At 37.9% G+C, this 22,551-nt stretch overlaps 2 long non-coding RNA genes across 6 annotated transcripts in view; one reads left to right on the plus strand and one right to left on the minus strand.

Moving 5' to 3' along the window:
* Positions 1-22,551, minus strand: part of LOC143258893 (uncharacterized) — a 251,218-nt gene that overhangs the window by 45,749 nt on the left and 182,918 nt on the right. Inside the window, exon 4 of the long non-coding RNA XR_013032847.1 lies at positions 1,907-1,942. This is a non-coding gene — a long non-coding RNA (uncharacterized LOC143258893). The remainder of the gene's footprint in view (positions 1-1,906; positions 1,943-22,551) is intronic.
* The window catches only part of LOC117219496 (uncharacterized), a 33,420-nt gene continuing 17,222 nt past the window's right edge, over positions 6,354-22,551 (plus strand). For 2 of the 5 annotated variants that reach the window (XR_013032843.1, XR_013032846.1), the window contains exons 1-3: positions 6,354-6,618; positions 13,633-13,887; positions 14,564-14,756. This is a non-coding gene — a long non-coding RNA (uncharacterized LOC117219496). Of the gene's footprint in view, positions 6,619-13,632; positions 13,888-14,563; positions 14,757-17,026; positions 18,169-18,263; positions 22,544-22,551 lie in introns of those variants that run through there. The other 3 variants (XR_004490035.2, XR_013032845.1, XR_013032844.1) reach the window with 3 other exon arrangements.

Here is a 22,551-nt window from a genome sequence, read left to right on the forward strand (position 1 = left end):
GAACGAAGAACTTCGATTTGTCGAAGCCGTCCTTTAGCGAGTAAAAGAGACCAGTTGGACGGTGTCATCGTTCGCGGCGGTAAATATCGAGCGGGATCTGCGTAATCGCGGAATGGTCGCGGACAAAATGCGGCGCGGAGCGGATCGAAGCGATGCGGCGCGTTGCGGAGCGGTGCGGAGCGCATCGCATCGGGTAAGGATAAAGAGATACGTAGGAAAGGACGCGCGTTCCGCTTTATCAGCGCGCACGGCATACCGCGGCGTGTTTCCATTAATTCGCGTCGCGGGGCAAACTCGTGCCGTTGGAATGCCCGTTGAAGCCGAGGAGAGAAGTCGTTAGGCTGCGTGCCGTTCGGCCGGGCAACCGGTTTTCCCATCGGTGATTCGTCGTTAATTCGCCGATGGAGAGTAAGTAATCGCACGCGTACCAACGACCACCTCGAGTGTGTTACACGGTTACGTTCGCGCCGCGCCTACCTCGGGGTTGTTCCGATTTTCCTCGCCGATAAGCCCTGCCCGCGAGAAAAACCGAGAAATTCCATTCACCCTTTCCGGTGAGAATTGTCGCCTTCTACAATCGCCGCAGAGAGTATCTTGACGCCTTCTCGAAGGGAATAACTTTTTCGAAATTGTACCAAATGCTTTGAATTTTGTTGAGATGCTAGAAAGGCCGGTTCAATACTTTATCCGCCAGACCAACGTTCTAAAAAATGTCATCAAATTAAATTATTTAATTTAGTCAAATTGGAATTGGAAAGTTAAGTTCCACGATTTAACTTACTTTTTGAATATTCATACGTTTTGCGGTTCCCAATAAAATTAGGATGATGCAGTAGATTAGCGTGAAAAGTAATTTTCAAGTTAATTAATTTCATGGATAATAGGTAAAACAATTTTGCGATTTTCGCTATTTTTAATTGTTTTTATTTTAGCTCGGGATAACGTTAATAAAATGTAAATACCGAGACTTAAAAAATATATTTTTGTAATTCTGTTATATATTCAGATAAAGGAGTTGGAAAACTACTGTTCTTTAATTTTGCTTGTCACTCCAGTAATTGCAATTTTTACAAAATTTAGTTTATTTATTGTCCAGCAAACTAGTTCGTTTAAGAACCAAACAAATCCAGCTCATTTGTGATTCAATATTTAAAAAGTTACTCCGCGTTTAAAAAGTGTCAAGATACTTTCCGCGACGACAATATGCTCGCGCCAAAGACTGGTTTTATTGTCGCTCAATAACATTTTTCTTCGCCTCCCATTTAGCTCCCTTATCCAGCATTTTGCTTCGTGTTCGATCGATCCGATCGAGCCTCGTCAAACGATCGGCGAAATCATTTTGATGTCCCGAAACTGTAGAACGATCGGAGGTCGAGTTTATCGATGTTTTCGAGTCTCTAGAACTGTCTGACGTCAGTGTCCTACAAAACTGCGATAGAAACTCGATCTTCTATTTGCGACTCTCTTTAAAGGTCTTAAAGTATCGACGGCAACTTCTCTTTATTATCAACAGAACTTTCCAGTATTTCTGGATGCGTTCTTTTTATTTTGATTTGGGTATATATATATAGAGCTGTTACTTTGTTATAGTTTATTTTCTCTATTGAGAATGCGTAATTTAATTAAATTCACGGTAAAAAGTAATTAGAAATTCTATATTGTAATTTCGCTTTTATATAATTATGCTATCCTAGTTTTTTTTTATTTAGCTTTTTTTTTATCTCTGTTCTTATCGTTTCATAATGGGCAAAAATTCTATTTATGAAACTTTTACAGAATTTATTGTATCATAGTTCTATAAATTTAAATTGTTAGTATTTCATGAATAGTAGAAGTTATTTAGTTACGTTGATAATTACTTGCTAAAACGTAACAATTACCAGTTGAAATAAACGCATGAACTCACCAAAGAAGTTCGCCAGCATAGAAGTATAGGCTCCTTCTGCAATCAAAAAAGATACATTTTATTCTTAGTTTCGAAAGTACTACAATATTACATACGACAAATGTTTATAAAATTAAGTAAAATATGAAACAATTGATCCAAAAGCCATTGAACAGTTAATTCAGAAAAGTAAATCTTTACACGATTAATTTACTACTTCGATTTTGCTGTAACTATAATTATTAGAAATGAAAACTGGTATTAAAAACTATGTGAAAAGTAAAGTTCTTAATTTAAACAATCTACACTTCTCATCGAAATATTTAGCTATAGCCTATTAACACAGAATGCAAATAATACTATTTATTAAATAGTATTATTTGCCATATATACTTCGACGAGTCTGACACGTGATGATGATTTCTAATAATTATGTTAAGTTTGAATGCTATTCCGTTATTTTGAATAAAATTCTGATTTCTTGCTGTCAGTATTTAAACATTTAAGTAAATATAGACACACGATAAATCTAAATTGTCTTTTTCTTTCTCTGAAATTATTATAAAAAACTTCTAATCATTAGTTAAGTATCAAAAAAAGCGAGGAAGTGGAGAATAATTAAATGAAAGCACTAAAAAAGTAAGACTCTTATGATAAGAAAAACGTTTAGCAAATATCGTATAAAGTCGTTTAGCGACTATTCTGTAAAAACCTCAGTAAGTTCCAAAATTCATTTCCTAACGTCAGAACATCGACGGATAAATCGTGATCCATAGACTGCGGATTTTTACGCGTAATAAAAACTATTTATCTCATTTCTAACAAACTGTAGTAAAAATACAAATATATTTCTTGCCCGAATAATTTCAATAGCTTACAGACAATATCTTTTATTTTGCACTATTAAGCCTCCCGATACTTATTTGCCTGGCAAGCACATAAAATCCGCAGACTAATAATCTATCATTGAGTTTTCTAGTTAGCAGCGCGAGAACGTGCCGCACGTAGCACAGGCCGCTTATTAGTTTTCCCTTGAATTTTACGATACTCGAAGGGACTTAAATACATGTTCACACTTCGCGGCCCGCGCAAGTGTTTGGCGACCGAAACGTTCTTACGTAGAAACGATCATACGTGGGCCACGGGCAGGGGACAGGCGAGCGCACACGGCCGCGTGGCAAACAAGTGAAACAAGTCACCGGACGATACAAGAAAGACACTCGGACATTATATGCACGCATGCGCGATGAACAGCTCGTATTATTATATTTTACTCTGGCCGACGCGGAAACACCGGGATAATTTGCGCGAACGAGCCGCAATTATTTAAGGGTGTGCATAGGTAAGAAGGGTGGTAGCCGGCTGCTATAGGGCAACGTCATTTTAGCCACTCGCGTTACAGCCTCTATCGATTCACGTCGCCTTCGCCGCGTCGCCATCGCAAAACGAGCTCATTGCCTTTTTTTCAGGGAACTACTTTTCACTAACTAATAAAACCCTCATCTAACAGCGGCTGCTCGCGCGCCCTGGCACTCTGTCTTGGATCATGTGTATGTATATAGTTGGTTCCACACGCTTTGCCTATTTGTTACAGGCGCTGGGTGTGAGAAACCCCGGCCCGAAGTAACAATTTGAATGTTGAGATTACGACAAAGGCTTCTATATCAAAGCGTTATTTAATTATCTGATATTACTTAACCATGGTATTTTCGATTTGCAACAAATAAGGTTGAAGTTGTTAAATAAAGATAAAGATCTGATTTTTCAAAAATTAAACTTTTTATTAAACTCAGTTGCAGTGAGAAATGAAGTAATTACGACCACACAATAAATATAAATGTAAATCTTCGTAATTACAGGTTATTCGTATTTTATTTTTATCTTTTGTAACGATAATTAGTCGCTTCATAACCTTTCTGGTGTACGCAATTTTTACTCTCGACTGACATAAAAATGCAAAACATTTCTTAACACGTTGAGAGTTACGATGGTCGTATACGAGTGACACTATTTTTTGACCAGTTTTCAAAATTCATTTCTATTGCAATATGTTCGAACAAACCGAACTTCACTAGACCGCTTAAAATGTAACAGAGTTAAAATACTATCCACTATGATAAACTTTAACTTTCTAGTTTCAGCTTCATTGAATAAATTACTTCGACTTTGTTGGATTTACAGGGGTGAATTTTTGGCATTCGACGTGTTAATTTATTAACAAGAATGACTAAGAAATATTGATGAATAACGAAGCGACATAATATTGAAAAATGTTTATTTTTCGAGTGGCAATTTGTTAGTTCTAATACTAATTATAATTTGTGTAATAGCAGGACATGTATTTGATTCGTCCACACACACACACAGTTGGAAGTTATTTGTTTAATTAGAGTTTGAGATAGTACATTCGCCAACATTTACCAAACTTTCATCTTTGGTACGTGTATGTAACATGCTGATCAATAAGATGATGCAACAGAAATATGAAGTATTGATTTGAGTTAATTAGTAGTTTCCGTTGATATCAGTCTCACCATGTTCGTCACTGTGTCTTATAAGCGACGAGTCGTTTCCAGTGAATGGAAAATTGAGGTCACGAGACATTGATGTGAATTCCTCGAATACAATTGTTTCCTACTATTGAAAATGAAGGAAATTGTAAATGTAAAACGACTCCATGAATTTCTATATTGATCTAGTTAGATTGAAAACGTAGACTCATTCTTAGAACGTAATGGACGGTTTAACATAACATTTAAGATGAGAAATGCGAGCTACGTCCCACCAATCGTAATAATACTAAATACCAGCAACTAGTATCTAAAACACCTGAATGACGTCTACGCGAAACTTACTTAATGGCCTTGTTATTCGTGCGTCAGTCCGTGATAATAAATTACACACTATAGTGTAATGCAGCGAAGAATATGAAATCGAAGGTTGACTACATCTCTAATATTAACAAATAACTGTACACGCTGGGAAAGTGTCATTTGCAAAGTACTATGGTAAGAAATGCAGTCATTTTGAATGATAGCGATAGCGCATGAAAATAAATTTATTTGTGTCAAATATTGCTCACCGTATTAATGAACAGAATTAAGTGATTGGTTTACATGAAACAATACACAGAGTGTATTCTACATGAAAAAACAAATCGAAAATAAAGAATACAATTTTTTCAGTTAAGGCGTCGTTGTCGCGAAAATCGACTTTGAATATTCACCACATCTAACGTTTTTTGCATTAAAAAAGTAAGTTTGCAACTAAATTACATATCTTATTTCCATTTAAATCCATAGACAGCAACACGATATTACTTATATTGTCCATCTAAACCATTCTCAATCATGGTTACAGCAAGAAACAAAAGTATTCAAATGCCTTTTAAAACGGAACAACTTTTTCAGAACTGATCTAAACGATTTGAATTCTTTTTTAGATGACAGAGGCACCAATATACTAGACCACAGCTAGACCATTGCTCGAAACGAAAAAACAAATGAAAAACTCATGCTTGAATATTCAGAGTCGATTTTCTCGACAATGAAGCCTCGAATTAAAAAAAGGTATTCCTCATTTTTTATTTGCTCTTTTCGCGTAGAATCATTCCCTTCTCGGTTGCACCATCGATGCTGGGACACCCTATATAAATTGTCTTTTAATATAACGTAAAGTGACTTGACAGTCTCGGTACAAGGCTAAACTTCAGCGTCATTATCATCGTAAAGCAACAACTTTCCTGTCAACCATTTTCGGTATGATTTCCCAGCGAAACGATTTTACCAATAAATTTCATAGAGCACATCCTGCGGAGTTTTATCCAGAGAACACACTGTTAAGGTAGGAAGTTTAATGGGGGGATATCCAGTATATAAGTGCTACATAAATAACACCGAGGTCGTTAAAAACTTCTTTACTTCCTTCCTTACTGCCCTTTAAAGACACAGATATAGGTGGCTCGTGTTAAGAATGTACCTACATGCAACATGGCACTTCGTTTCGAGAACATTTCAAGCAATGCCTTCGGAAAACCTTGAAATTGCGAGGCTAATCTTTTTCTGGGTTCTGACGAAGGTTAAGCGTCCCGCGACGCCAGATCCGCGGAGAGCCGAGTTTGTAATCGTTTAGGTGGTCCTGGCGCACGCATCGCGCCGGTTGCGTCGTGTCAGACAGAAACAGTGGCCAGCACGTATGCACTCGTGGAAATGCACCGCGGCTCTAGAAGGCGCGGGGGCGTCAAAGGTGGTTGGAGTGGCTCGGGGGGTGATTATGAGCGAGTAAGTACCGCCGTCCAGTTTTTACCCCTCCCTCCCGCTGACCGGTCCCTCTTCTCTATCGTGGCAACTACCCCCGCCACTTTTGCCACGACTCAACTAAACCCCAACGGATCAATACGCTAAAACATTGCCGCGTCGGGACGCCGGCGTGTAAAACCCGAAAGAAATAACAGTGGCTCGGTGTTTTCCTTCGGTCACCTCGTGACGTCCTGCTGCTACCCCCTACCCCCGCTCCACCCGCGCAGCGCTAACAAACTTCCGTTCGTCGTCCATTAGTTTCCACCACCCAGCCGGACTCCGTCGTTCGGTCACTGATTAAAATTTTGGCTCTTTTGTTCTCTTTTTTAACGCTCTGACTGCCGTGTCACACACAATTGGCTGGCGGAATTGTTTGCTCAAACTTGGAAGTTCGTTTCTACGCTACTGGACTGCAAGATGCAAGGGAATTGAGAGGTTAATGCGTTAAGTGCCGATTACTAACTCCAAAAATTGTTCCATCAAAGTTATTTAACGAGTTAGCTGTTTCGGGCGAGTATACTCGTCGTAACGCAAAACGTTGCCATTTCTTCGTGACGAGTATAAATTCAACTAAGTAGAGCTAATTGGTTAAGAAGAATATATATTTTGAAATTTTTTTATTGAATTATGTATTTTATGAAAGTGTTGCACTTAAACAAATATGAAGAAAATCGAACAGATACTGCAAAATTTAGGGTAACTTACACACTTTTCAAAGCAACGGCTAAATAGTTAATTAGTACAATCGAAGCTAGAAAGTTCATTAATTTTACTATTATGCATTTTAAAAATTCTAGTAACATTCAGTTTGTTCAATATATTAGAATGAAAATGAATATCGAAATGTAGTTAGAAATTAGGGTCATCTATATGCTAACCCTTTGCATTCGGATGTCAAGGTTATGTCAAGGTTAGGGACATAATAAAACAGCTAGTAATTATGGTGATTTCAATATTAACAATTTTGGCGTTATACAATAAGAAGGGATACCATTTTATGCAGCATGCTATTTAAGTAGAGCAATTATTTTCAACATAATATCATTCAATATTTTATTTAAAATTTTACATATTACATTACGAATAATGACATTATTATATCTGGTAGGTGATCACTAGATTGCGTATTTTATGCGTTTATGACAAAAATGAGTAGATCAAATGCAATATAACAAAACACTTTGAAACAATTTTAAACAATTTGAAAACATTATTGCATTACTCCGATCTCATTTAACTTATCAAGGAAAGAAATAAATGCGTACATAGTTCCTAAATCTTGCAATTAATGTAGACAATTTTTATTTTTCATAAAAACCCGCAATCTATTGATCACAGAAAATACTCCAAGTGCAGTGTTCATGTCATAATCCTTAACTTTTACGTCTTAGGTTATTTCGGGAGAAAATTCACTTATTTTTTATTTCAGATATTAAAATTAACCATTTGCAGTCCAAAGTGTTTTCTCTTTTATTTTAGTATTTGCTATAACCAAGTAAGCATTAATTTTCTGTCTTTGTATGTGGGTCGTCTTAGAGTGCAATATTTATATGTGAAACGTGTTCGAGTAACAGAAAATGCAGATATCAAAGGTTCGGATAATCGACATTCTACAGTAACAAAATTATATTTACTTATGTGAATTTATTTTGTCTTATGTATTATTGTATGTATTATTTTTTACTTTGAAATTGTAGTAAGAAGGAAGAATTTTTTGTTTTTCTACTACTACTGTGGTGTAATTTAACATATTTCTTTAGATTACGAGTTTATGAATAAAACATGATTGCTCGAATTAAGTGTACCATGGAAATAGATGAAATCTGCGGGAGGATATTTTGTGCACCTATTTCTGGGAGCGTGTGAGGGCCAGCGCGTGTTTATTAGTTGTAATAAGTTGCATATGTCGTAACATACATTGTCATTACACTGCGGAAGCTTATGTAAATTCACAGTTTTGAATGCAAATATGGAAGCAGTGAGACTAGCCCTTAATGAGGTTACTGCTAAGTGGAGCTTACTGAAGTGAATTTATTATTGTTACGAATTTAGTACTGTAATATCCATAGCGGTTTATTTTTATTTTAACAGCTCCTCTGCTGAAAACTCAGATTACAGTGACCGGGATTAGCTTCTACTTAGGGTTACAATTTCAGATAATATCTCAGATTAATGAGTAGATTGTTATCCAGTTAGTGAACTGTACGATCTGAATTATTAATTTTTTGCTCGATAGTTTATAAAATTTGTAACAATATCCAGTGAACAGGGGGGATTTGCGGAAAGTAGCTAAATAATTAGTAGTTATATTTTTTTCATAAAAATGTACATCGCATTTTTAAAGAAATTAATGTGTTATGTTATTTTAGGTAAAGTTTTTCGGTACATCATTCTATATTGGTCAGTTAACTAATATTGTACTGTCATAGCAGCCTGGTATAGCAATCTGGAACACAACTGGCGGCTAATTGAAATCACATAGTCACTTCAGCCGCACCCTATACATATTTTTAGCATTGCATCACATCTCTAGCCCACATTGGTAGAGATATTTGTTTAGTTACTGAAAACAAAAGCTATATTTGCAGCACAATGTACAATATTTCAATAGAATCTGTAATTCGAGATTTAGCAATTAATTATTCGATTACTAATTACATTTTTGTGAGAATGCACCTGGTGCGTTTAAAACGGGATAACTGAGTTTCCGTGAGTAGGTATGTATGTACTCGTATTTGCAATAGGATAGGTTAACTCGGTTCATCGATTGTTTACTTTCCACGTCGACATTATCGTTCTACTCGTCCGACGAAGTCTCCTCCTACGCTTTACGTAACTGTAGCACTCTAGCTACCACGACTGTCTTTTCCCTACTTTGTTAATGGAATACTTTGATTCGTATCCAGTTTGCATTGAAATGCGAGGAAGTAAATTCGAGTTGTATCACAAATTGTGGTGACAGTTTCTCTTTGAACTGATATTATTCCAAACAGCTGATAAAACAGACTGTAAATTGGAAAGGAATTTTGTATTGTCAATAGAAAAATATGAGCGCAGATTAAAAATGTTTTTTTTTCAGTTAAGTGTTTTCACTGAATTATTCATCTTTAATTTGGTCCTATTATGTTAATGCTTTACGCTCGAAGCCATTTTGACTTCAAAACCAAGATATTTCTTCCAACTGTAGTATTTTGATTTTTCATTATTTTCGTATTGCATGCGTATACAATGGAATTTATTTGCTCGTACAATACTTACAGTTTTAGCAATTCTTTGAACATAAACCAATTTAATAATGTAAAAATTACTTTAAAAAATGATATAACAATTTTTGGCAGTGCCTCAGTTGCCATTCGAGTTCAAAGGATCAATGCAAGGTTATGCAAGTACTTTTGCATTCCTACTGTATATAGCTAATTTCGATTTCGAACTCATTTATTAAATTGCAACATCAATTAAATTGCAAAAAGCACTGACTCTTCGTTATGTAAACAAATATTGAAGAATAAGCGACGCCGTATACTCTTCAGATTTTTTCTTTACTTTCTGCTCCATTCATACTTTATTGAATACTACATTGTATTACAAACCAAATAATAAATATTAAATACTAGTTACATCTAAGAACTGGGTGGAAGTTTGTCATTTATGCTGAAAGAGAATATTTCAATTATTGTCTTTTACATAATTTGCCTCCTTCAAAGTTACAGACAGTACACCGTACCCCATTCCAATCTTTGAAAGCAACTCTTAAACGACGTCCTTATCGGGGGACACATTACACATTTCTAATCAACGAATTTATCACACGACTGCATGTGTACATAATCCTCGAAAATACGGAAATAAACATCACCGAAATGCTTGTGTTTACGATCGATGGATCGGAGCGTTCGTTTTTCGTCGAGCAGAGGAAACGTGGTATACTTTAGATAGCAGGCTTTCGAGGAGCACAAAAGACGGATGAACAGACGTCCGTGGCCTACCGCAACCCACGTAAGGCACCGGTTCACTCGTTTCTTTTCCTTCCTCGGAAACGAACGCGAACGTGAATGTGAACGCGTGCGCGCGTGCTCGGGCACGCACGAAACGTACGCAGGAACGCACATCGGTGCAGACACCGGTCAATCTTATGGTAGCCGGGCTCATGTGTGCCGGACGTAACGTTGCTTTTCCCAGGACGGTCGATATATCGATTGTCGTAGACGAACGATAGACTGGTCGTCGACCAAGAACGAGAGAAAGGGGCCTCGGAGGGGAAGCGAACAGAACCAAGGCTGATGGCCGTGTGTGTCTGGCCTGTGGTCACTTGTTGCCTTCCACCCCCGGGGGCTGACTTTGTCCCTCTGTGTTTGGGGAACGCTTGTCGTTCGACCGCCGACAAACTATCCGCGGCCAGAGAGATCTTTCTCCTGTCGATTGGATCAGCTTCGAGGAATTCCAGGCTGCTGGAAATTCTGGTGTCCACTTTCTTTCCTCCTCACGGCCCGATCGCTTGCCGCAGGTCAGTCACCGGCGATCAACACGTGCCGACGCTGGAGGACACTCTAGAATTTAGGCCAGTGGCCACGGTTTTGGCGGGAAAATTCGGCACGATGGTCAGGACAGATTGAAATTGTCCCATTTCTGAATGAATAGTGGACACGACACTATGCTATTTGTAAACAAAATATGGGATATCGAGGTCAGAAGCGACTGTTTGATTTTCAATTAGGATTATACGTGAACTGTTGCATTCTTAGCATGAAGAATTTCGTACCTAAATCTTACACGGCCAATTATTCGTGTTTATACGAATACAAATAATTGTATTTATACGAAAAATTATTAAATATAAATAAAGTTTTTTAAGAACGTGGAAGAATTTTAGGACCGTTTAGAAACGGTTTTACAATTATGATTAGACTGCGGATTTTATGCGTCTACGACAAAACTGAGAGAACATCAGAAGAATTTGAGGATATTGTTACGTTATTTTCGACTTGTTGGAATTTTTAAAAGAAGACATTTTCGTCTAATTTGTATTTCTCACAATTAACATAGACAATTTTTATTTTGCATAAAGATCGGCAATCTAATTATGACAGATATAATAAGCATATCATGTTGTTTAGTGCACTCATCAGGGTCATTTCTAGGTCATAGTTTTATCGATCTTTCGACTAGTCTTGATAAAGACTATAACTCCGCACCTAAAAAGCAGGTGTTAAATCGCACATATGGTTCCAACAGTACACAAAAATATATGAAATCGTGCCTATGACCTTGAAAAGTATTTGTGTTGTCAAAACACAGATGGGTATATTTAGATGTAATTTTAGCATCTAAAATTTGCGATAATGGTTGCAATAGGAGTTAAACTACTTAAAATGTCACTTTCATCCCCTATTTTATGTAGCTTCGGCTTCCATCATATCGCCTATTTTAGTAAATTTTGCATTAACACTAGACCTACCGAGCTCGAAAAGTGACAAACATGTTTGTTCTGACGGTAACAAGTTTGAATGTATTTAGACTTTTTGCTATTGTTATTATAATGTAAACTTGAATTTATTCTTTAGAAAATAAAAAGAAATGTAGGACTGTTTATTTTAACCGGTACGGTAGGTTTATTGTCAGTACTTGAAATTCAAATTTTCAAAAACTTCCTGTTAGAAACTAAGGTCTTAATTGACGGTAGATCGTTGCGGCATAGAATGGTTAACCCTAGGAAGACTAAAGGGGTTCTTCGACCCCACCAGTTATAAAATGCAGCGAGCTATACTACGATCGACAATGTTATAACGAACAAATGATGAAACGAACAGCTTTTATCGATGAGTCGGAGAAGCTATGGGAACAAAGATAGTACTATGAATGTTTAATTAAACTATTTCTATCTCTTGGCTACAGAAATGACTTCCTCTTCATCGGTACGCGATTCTTCTAACACAGCGAGCGTTATGCCTCCAACTAATATTAAATCGTTGCATTGAATGTTAAGTTTGCTCTAACTTTAGACCGATGGTCTGAAATAGATTACCTTTACGTCCATGTATTTCAATGCATGTACACTAAAATGAACAGTTGCTATAACAAATAACAGACTGGGATCAATTCATGTTATTCTATTCGTGTAGAGTACGCAAAGGAAATTTTGTATCCATACGTTTTTTTAAATCAGTTTTGGAAGGCTATATAGTTTAATAAAAATATTTATTTGTCAAATAAATGATTTGTCAAATCATGCTGAATATTTAGACAGAAATATCCATGTCGGCCGTGATGAATATTTACGGACAGTTAAATAAGTACATTTTTCTAAAGTTACAATGTAGTATTTATTTTCTAAAATATTGGGTTGGCAACTAAGTAATTGTCGATTTCAGTTATAGATGTCTCTCACTCTCATTTTTATGATATCCGTAAATGTTATATTATAAAATTATTATTATTATTATTATTATTATGTTATTTTTTATTATCCGCGAGTGTTAGCAACTGGACAAATTGAATGCAGTGGTCAAGGAAAAGCGACCAGAATTGGTCAATCGTAAAGGTGACATTTTCCACCAGGACAATGCTAGGCCGCACACGTCTTTGTCCACTCGGCAAAAATTGATGGATATTGGTTGGGAATTGATGTTACACCTACCATATAGCCTTGATCTCGCGCCATCGGATTACCACTTATTTCGATCCCTGGACAACTCCCTTCGTGGTAAAACTTTTAATGATGATGACGCTGTAAAATCTCACTTAACTCAGTTTTTGGCCGAAAAGGATCAGACTTTCTACGAGCGTGGAATTTTCAAGTTGTCAGAGAGATGGCAAAAGGTCATCGAACAAAATGGAAAATACATTACAGATTAAACTTCATTCGAAGTAAAAAAAATTTTTTATTTCATTGAACAAATCGGCAATTACTTAGTTGCCAACCCAATAGATCCTTAGTAAAAAAATGATCGGTCCAGAATCGATGAAAATCTAAACAAAGTTCACTATTTTGGTACAATCTTTTATGATCGTCATGTGCTGGATATTCTCCCGGCAACTTTTATTTATTATTAAACCTGAATACACTCGCTGTTCCAATTCAGTGTACGATAGAATATTCATTTCAACAATCCAACTCTACCTATGAACTATAGGCCATCTCCGGACTATTTCAAAATGTTAAACACGTTCTACACGACTCCAGACTGTTACTCTATCAACGCTCCTAATTTGAATAAACGTATAAAGATATATATTAAATAAATTGCAGTTCGTACATTTAACCTGCGAAATGCCTATCTTATTCCGCGACGAACCGTAACCTTTTTGGGCCGCGTGGCACAATGTTCATCAGTTAACTATCAATTCCAACGGTTTGATTTCCCTAAAACCAACTTATTTATTGAACGTAAAATGTTCACTGCCCAATAAGTGCAAGTTGTAAAAATTACGCGTTTATCTTATCTGTTACAGGCGTCCACCTAACGTCCGGCCCCGCTGCCATTCGAACGGCGCGGCGGGCGAAACCAAAATGGCTGGTGCACGGCGTCGTCGCCACGGGAAAAACGGCGAGACCTAAATCACGGATTCCAATCTATACGGGCTGTCAATTATTCAATAATTTTACGTCTTTAGTGTCCCGCGCCGGCGATCGCCAAACCATTTACCGCGACCCGTTCAACCGCGTCCCGGAGACGCGCTCTTCAGATTATCGTTATCGTTGTCAAGGTAAGGTATGGCAAACAGTCGATAATAGCACCCTTACTGTCGTTCGCCTGTTACCTCTCCGAGTGGACTGACCGACATGCAGACGTTCCACAACAAACACAGATGTCTCGGTGCCGTTCAACCAAGATTTTCCTTATCGTTCGTCGAATTAGTGGCCACGATTATCGGGAAAGAAAGTCGCGGTTCGAAAACGCCTAATCGTTTCCCCAACTTTGTTCCCGGCAAAAAGATCTCGCGCGGTGGCAGCATCGTTGCGTGTCGGCTTTTTGTCGGACATCATAAACGTTTCCGGAATTCTCGATGGTCTTCAATAAAGTCTGGCGAACGTAACTGTTCCAGCCGATCATTATTCACGGTGGAGCGTCACACCGCGACCATTTTATGGCCATAATTAACGCCCGAAGCGACGCGACGGTGCTGCGCGGCTATCTGCCATCTTGCACGTGAATCGCCGTCAACGCTTCGCGCACTCTTTTTAATTACAGCCTCCAATTATTTCGTGTCGCATTGTCGCCGTTTTAGTGACTGCTCAGCGGCTACGTATTAAGCGATTTGAACGTTTTTACTGGAAAACCTGTAAACCGGTCGATTTTATCTATTCCGTTGAAAAGAATTGTAGCCTTTCAATTTAGTTACGTTCTACGTGGTAATTAATTTTGGTTTGTCACGTTTTCAGATTATGTTGCCGAGTTAGTGGCCGCTGATCGCAGCGATGATTGTTAATGGCGATGGCCTCGAGTAAGACATTTTATCTGGGAACAATACTTGCCATCTTCGATGTGTCTCGCACTAGATTCGATAGATAGCCGAAGTGCAGTTAACTCTGTCGGCCTGCGACTTTCTACACTTCTACATTAATTAGAAGTCCTGTAAGTAAATTCTTAGAAAGGTAAGAAAATTTATATTATTATTTGTTCGTATCAGTTGTAACGATAACAGATTCGAAACAGATGAAAAACGTCTGTAAGTAGAATCTGTTGAAAATCTTGAAGATCAGTTTCTACTGCAAAGCGAAATAAAAATGTCCTATCGCACATTAAATATTTGTAGAGTAAAAAAGATAACTATACACAGTGTGAGAATTAATTTTTAAGACTAGAACCATATCTCAGCAGGTAGTGGCGACATCTGTTGGGCATTGGCATCCTTAGAAAGGTCAATCATTGTTCTGTCTAACGCACCTAAATTCATGCCAATCGAATGATAAATGACAAAGTCATGACAGTTCTTCCTGACCAACTCTTTAATCGATGTTGAAATTGAATCATGGAACAAAAAGCGGTTATTAAATTGAACGCAAGTCTCGGTAAAAGTGCATCAGAAACATTCTGATTAATGCAGCGAATGTATGACGATGCTTGTTTAAGTCGATCAAATGTTTTCGTGTGGCATGAACGATTTCTGGATGGTAGAGAATTGCTGGAAGATGACCAACATAAGGGAAGGTCAATTTCAATTCGAAAATCTGAAACGATCGGAAAAATACGCGATTTTATTACAAATAACCGCGATGAGAATGATGGAAACGGCTATGAACATCAATCGGGAGACGATTCGGACCATTCTTCGCGTCGTATCCATCTCGATTATCAAGATCTAGATAGTTTGGCACTGTTGCACGATAACGCGCCAAGTCACTTATTGTTCACATTCACCTGATTTGGCCCCGCGCGACTTCTCTTTATTCCCAAAATTGAAATTGAAGTTAAACGGATGCTTTTTCGAAAACATTCCGACCATCGAAACAGCTTCTACACGGGTACTAGAGGCAACACCACAAAATAAGATGAATCATGCAATCGAAACACTTTTGAATGGCCGCAACAAGTGTATTGAAACAAGAATAGATCATTCTGAACAAAACGATACGAGATCTTGTGTATTTTGTTCCTACCGCGTTTTATTTATTTAGTCTTAAAAATCACTTGTCGCACTGTGTATCTTATCCAAAATTTAGTTAATAAAAAATCTACAAGCGGATTTCCCAAGAGCGAGCATCTCTATCTGATTGTCCCTAATGGCACGACAATTGTTTGAAGCGTCGTTAGAATTTTTCAAATTAAGTTTAACGCGAGTGGATTCAAATACGTATCACTTCTGCCCTGGTCGCGACCTTGACCGTTCAGAAACCAACAAAATTGGCAAGAGTGTGCACCAACGGGCCATCATCTCGTTTCTTTCCATTCAATGTGAATTGGCTAATTGTGAGAACCAGCATTACCGCTAGGTACCATTTCCCCTAATTTCCAGAACGATCTGGAACGGTCCCGGTTAACAACCACTAAAACAGTACCGGCGAAACAAGAGCAACAAAAGCTTTCCGCTGTGCAACGCTAGAGAAAATCGTTCCAGAAGATCGTTAGTCTGATTTTCTTCGAATCCCATACCGAGCGACGACGATTGTAGGTAGAAGCCGACAGCTAATGACGTTTCAGCTCGTGATACGTACGTGGGAAACGTAGCATGGTACCGGGGAAGGATTATATAATATTCAATTTTAGCATGCGTGCGATCCGTCTTAATCCAGCCATTACGTCTAATTGGTCGAGATTAGCTAATATCCTTGTAGTGATTAGGCCGTGTCTGTGGCCACGGCTCGTTTAGATTGAAGCCAATTCCCCCGAGCGCATAGTGCATGTATTGACTCGATGTCGGCGCGGCGGAGTGAATCGATAGGCTGATCAAACATTATTATAGAGAGAAACGTAAAACCTTTCTTTTCACGCGTACGCGTTCGCACGCTGCGCATAACTATAGATCCATTCAATTCTCGGTGCCCTTTCTAAATTCTTTCATTCAGAAAGGATCGGTTTAATTGCCTCTCGGTAGACACCTTGCCAGAATTCTTATTGGAAAAGCGCGCGTACCGACAGCTCTTTCATTAACCGCCGAAGTTATTTGTTCTTGTCAAAACGTCGTCCACGTTCACTTTTATTTCAGACCCGCTAAGCTGTTTTCGTAGCAAACCAACGATTAACTCTTCGGAGTGTACAATTTTAAACAAAATAAAAACCCATGTTGCACAGAATGTACAGTTGTGAAAGACAAAGGTTCACTGCACCACACAATTCGCCAACCTTAATCACAATAGTGTCGAGAACTTTTAATGCGTTTTGACTTGGTAAATTTTTGTTTTCAGTTATTTATGCAGTTACCGTTGGTGCGTAGCATTTCTTTCTTCTTCAGAAAAAACTTTAAATAAAATATTAAACTGTACGACTATAAGCGACTCCAACTTTTTGAGATGGATTGAAATATATCCCATCATACATAAAAAGTTAAGCAAAACAGTTTTTAACCCGCCTAACCCCAAAGAGTTAAATGGTAAATACTTTTAATTAGTTTACTGTGTTCTTTTCATTTAGAATAGACCGGTTGATTGTCGTCGTTAATATAAAAAATATGGTCTATGTTGATATATGTAAGATCATTTTTGGAGCATCGATTAAATGCAGAATATTTTTAACAGCTCGGTTTTTTTTTTCATTTAGTGACAACTGGTTTAATTGCTTTTCAGTAGATACATTGGTATTCTTACAGGGAAGATGCACATACCGACAATCCTTTTATCAACAATCGTTATTCATTCTTATTAATGTGTTATCTATCTTTGGAGGAGTATTGTTATCCAATTTACTGAGTTCGTTCATTCAGAAAAGACTGGTTAATTATCTTCGTTATTATAATGCATAAAATTATTATTTCTGTTGATACTTAAGTGACACATGTGAGACTATTTTTAGAATAACCGATTAAATGCAGAATATTTTTAACGACTTGCTGGGTTCTTTCATTCAGAAAACGACTGGTTAATTAATTGGCTTCGTTAATGTCTAAAACATTAATACACTATAAAATGATTAAGTGCAGAATATTTGTAACTACTTCGCTATTTTCTTTCATTTAGAAAAAACTGTTTTAATTGTCTTTCAGTAAACACTTTTACGGAATTCGTACTGGAAAAATGCACATACTAACAATTCTTTCCTCGACAGCCGCTCATTGTAATCAAAGTGTAGTCTAATATTTAATTTATATTATGCAGCTATTTTTCGAGGAATATTTTTAACGTTGCTAACTTCAGTATCATTCAACCTTCTCATGCAATAATATATCAGTAAATTACTTCAAATTTATTCTAATATTGCACGTTCGAAACATTAATCCTGTGAGTTATGAATTGATAGATCCACGATGGGACTTATACCGGATGGTACACTTAATCTGATCTCCTTGAATTACTGGTCAACTATTTGCTGCACGAAAAATATTTCAAAGGAAGTAAGCAATTACCAAAGAGACGCGCGCTGGAGTTATTATTTTATCATTAGATTCATTATGTATCAAGCTTTAAAAGCTTGATAATTTGTTTTCAGCGAAACCTTCTGTAGTTTCAAATGTAATTGAAGGACCACAGGGATCATATCTACGTGTTAATTAATTAAACCCGATACCACAATTTACCGAATGTCCTTGCTGGACACCTTGTAAAGACTCTTGGAGATAATAAAAAAAAGAATTGAAGGGCGTCACCGGCGAGTATCTTACAACACTGCTACAGCTTATATAACAAATTGTATCATAAACATTCGTGTTACATTTGAATTTAGACAACAAATATTTATGTTACATTAAAAGCAATCAAATCCTACGAAACAATACAACATAACAATTCGATTAATTATTGTAACATTCGGTGACCGAAAATAAGAATCAGCATTGCTATCATAATTTTTGCAATAATAATGAAATTTTAAGTACATAATTGTACAGCGAAAACAATCGCAATCCAAATGAAAATCAAATTAAAACGTCAAGGTTATATTTAAAGCATACAAAAATATATAGGACCCTAATCGTGAATACGAGTATTTTTTTTAAACGATTAATCGAATGTAGATGATGTATTAAGCAGAAATAATTGGCAACAAAAGCAAGTCCAAGCGTATCCGTTTCACAGCAAAATACTCCGAGGTTAACAAGATGAATTACGCGGACGTCTCCGAACATTGAAATCAATATTCAAAGACTCTTAAACGAACTTCCTACTGCAATCCATTTTCCCGGTAGAAAAACTAAGCGTCGTAACCTATCAATTATCCGTTATCGGCCTTAACGCGGGCTTATCAGCATAAACTCCGTGTATCCCGCCTTCTACATAGCACTCGTCCGGGCACGTCATATCTTACACGCTAGTTGAAGGAAGAGGAAGATTTCTCCTTTCTGGTTTGTCGGGTACTGTTACAAATCTGGCCCGCAAAAGGGCGGGGATGTCGGCTGTCTTGTAGGTGCTACCAACTGGTCTGTAAAGAACCTATCTCCCTCTCCTCGCCGGGATCCTCCAGGTTCTTGTCTCAATAGTTTTATATTTTCCCCGCTAAAACCTTTCGGGACCGGGTCCGAGGATCGTCAGATCACTCGGTCGTCTCGTCCGCTCTGCTTCTTCTACACATTTCTCCGGTCCCTCTGTCTTCGTTCGTTCAATCTGCCCCCAGCTAGCCCAGGTAGAGACGAGAGAACGAGCGAGATGGACGCGACCAGAGAAAACGAGAGTGAAAGAGAGAAGGATAGAGGTTGATACGGAGAAAGAGAGAGAGAGAGAGAGGAAGAGACTCTCTCGGCCTGTTCGTCGACGCGTGCACACGAAACCGCTCGTGTGAAGCCGGCATTATTATGGACCGTTCACACACGGCACACAGGTGTGTAAACAAGGCGCGTCACTTTCGGCCGTGACAAGACCGCCGCGCCGGGGCAACGTCGGCGAGCGTCGCCGTCGTTTTCGTCCTCACCGGGAATCTCCTGTGGTTTCGCATCCTACTCGCCGAGAAAGATTGCGACAAGGAGATTGACCGGCTTTTCGGGGTGCGAAACACCTTTCGCCGGGTCCGGCCTGCAGATCTGCGCCGGCAGATAACGAGTGAAGAAATAATTAGAGGTGTGGATGTTCGGGAGTTTTAGAATATGCTGTTAATGCTCCCCCGACGAGTTTGCTCGCGATAGCCTGGAAAGGCCAGCGATCACTCGTTTTGTCAGTCCATGACGGTGTTAAACAGTTTTTTTAACTCGTTCGAGGCTCGAACGGCGGATTTCTCTCACAAAAATATTACTGAGCGTGCTTAAGATACTTTGTAATCGTTTATCGATTCTTTTTCAACAGAATTTTTAACGTATTTTCTTTGGATACGATAGCTTTTCTATAGACCTTAATCGTTGCAAGGCGGTGGCTAGGTCAATTTTGACCCAGAGTATCTAAATTGTTCACTTAATCACTTAATATTAATTAAATAAAATTAATTAGGCTGATAAGTCTGCAAGAAATATCTTCAAAAATATGTTTTGAAAAATTGCTGAATAATTCTCAGAATTGTTATAAAATATATATTAAAATGTAAAATATAAAATAAATTAGGAACAAACAGAAAGGCTGATAAGTTTCCAAGGAATATCTTCAAATATATGTCTTGAAAAATTGTTGAATAATGCTCAGAATTGTTATAAAATATATGTATTAAAATGTAAAATATAAAATATATTAGATTAATAAAATAAATTAGGAACAAACAGAAAGGCTGATAAGTTTCCAAGGAATATCTTCAAATATATGTCTTGAAAAATTGTTGAATAATGCTCAGAATTGTTATAAAATATATATATTAAAATGTAAAATATAAAATATATTACATTGAACATCATTTAAATCTGAAAGGAAATAACTTTTTAAATTACGTATTCAATTCACGTTTTAATTGCCCGATACTACTATACAGACGTATTTATTTAATATATAAAATTTACATCCATTTAATAATTCGCAGAACTGTACAAATAAAAGGAAATATAATGCAACATTAGCGAAGGTAATAATTCCTTTCGAGGTTTTATAAATAATGTTGAGGTATAAATAACTTTGTTCCCTTGCTGAATAAAAACTCTTACAGTCACTAATTAATTCCCCCAAAATCAACCAAGAGAACGTTAAAATAACAATTATCCTTTATAATACCAAACCAGGCAACGCAGATGCATAATGACAAAAATTCTTTGTCGTTCGGAGCAGCTTCCCAAACCTGGGACGCTTAAAACGGCCAACTAAAGAAAACGAGAACGAGCGTCTAGGGGCATCACAGGCCCCGGCAAATCGTCAGAATAATCTCGACAAATAATCCCTGCGATCTAGACGCGTCCGCTGCGCTGCGACCTCGGAGTCACACTAGCTTTCAAAAGTGACGGTTGGAGATACAAAAGAAATCGTCCCGTTCTGAATGGACTTTTCCAGGTATTTGACGGCGGAAGATTCCAGCATGGTGAGACAGTGGCGCGGGGAGGAGAAGGGAGGAGAGAAGACCTCGTTGAAAAAGCCAGGAAGAAGAACGGGGCTGTGAAAGGGCGCGCGAGCTCGCTCCAAGGGAAAAAGTAACGCCGAAAGATGTGTGTCAGAGCGGGACGAGGACGTTTCGTGGCCGCGAGATCATCTCGAGAAGCGACGAAACAGATTTACTAGTCCGGCGAAAAAGCTGGGGCCACAGGGCCGTGGCAACTCGGATGACACCGGTCATTCTGGAGCTGGAATGCATTTCCATACATTTAACCCTCCGCGTAGACGTCGTGCTGTTCACTCTTCCCCTTTCTCTCTCTCTCTCTCTCTCTCTCTCTCTCTCTCTTTCTCTGTCTAGCTGTCGTCTTTGCTCTCTTTCTCTCTCTCTCTCTCTCTCTCTCTCTCTTTCTCTGTCTAGCTGTCGTCTTTGCTCTCTTTCTCTCTCCCTTCCTCTCTCTCTCTCTCGCTCTCTCTGTTTAACTTTGTCCTTCTTTCAATCTGTTTCTATTTTCACTCTCACTATGTCTCTCTTTTTCTCTCTCTCTTTCTTTCACACTCTGGCCCTTCTGTTCTCTCACACTACATCTCTCTTATTCTCTCTAATACTTTCTTTCCAAAATACGGATTCTGTGTGCTTCTTTCCCCATTCAATAAAATAATTTTTAAGTGTTTCTAGCGTTTTTCAGTGTTCTTCTTTTTGCACGATTATGATGACTTAAACATTGTGGCTAGCACATTCCTGCATATTTAGACTAAATACAACTAAAAAATGCGTTTCACGATTCCAGGATGAAAGCGTTCCAAGCACACCTGCCATTTTTGACCACTTTTCACAAACTTCTGCTTTCTTTATTTGTCTTGCGATTGAAAATATTTGGTTTGGATACAGCTGCATGTATCGCTGGCGCATATAAATTAGTATCGTTTCCAGTTTTTAAACTTTTTATTTAGCTATTTGTAGTATTTTCTGCTGCTTTTTTGCGGGTTTTTTTGTTCGATCGAAGAGATTTCGCGTGGAGTTTCTCGCATAATTCGATAGAACTTGATAAAGTGCGGTTTCTGCTTTTTGTCCCATTCAAAAGGAGCGATTTTTAAGTAATTTACAGCGTTTTTAGCGTTTTCACCATTGCTCAGCGTTTTTCATCGTTTTCGAGTTTCTTTCACCATTTTTTGTTCGATTACGGTGATTTCAACATTTGGGTTCGCATATTCGTGCTTACTTATAATAAATACAATGGAAAAATGCGTTTCGCAACGTTTCCATTCTGACTCTGTCTCTCTCTCTCTCTCTCTCTCTCTCTCTCTCTCTCTCTCTCTCTTTCTATAGATCGGTCTCTTTCTTTCCGCAG

This window comes from Megalopta genalis, chromosome 2, assembly GCF_051020955.1.
Source record: "Megalopta genalis isolate 19385.01 chromosome 2, iyMegGena1_principal, whole genome shotgun sequence".
NCBI classification, from domain to species: Eukaryota; Metazoa; Arthropoda; class Insecta; order Hymenoptera; family Halictidae; genus Megalopta; species Megalopta genalis.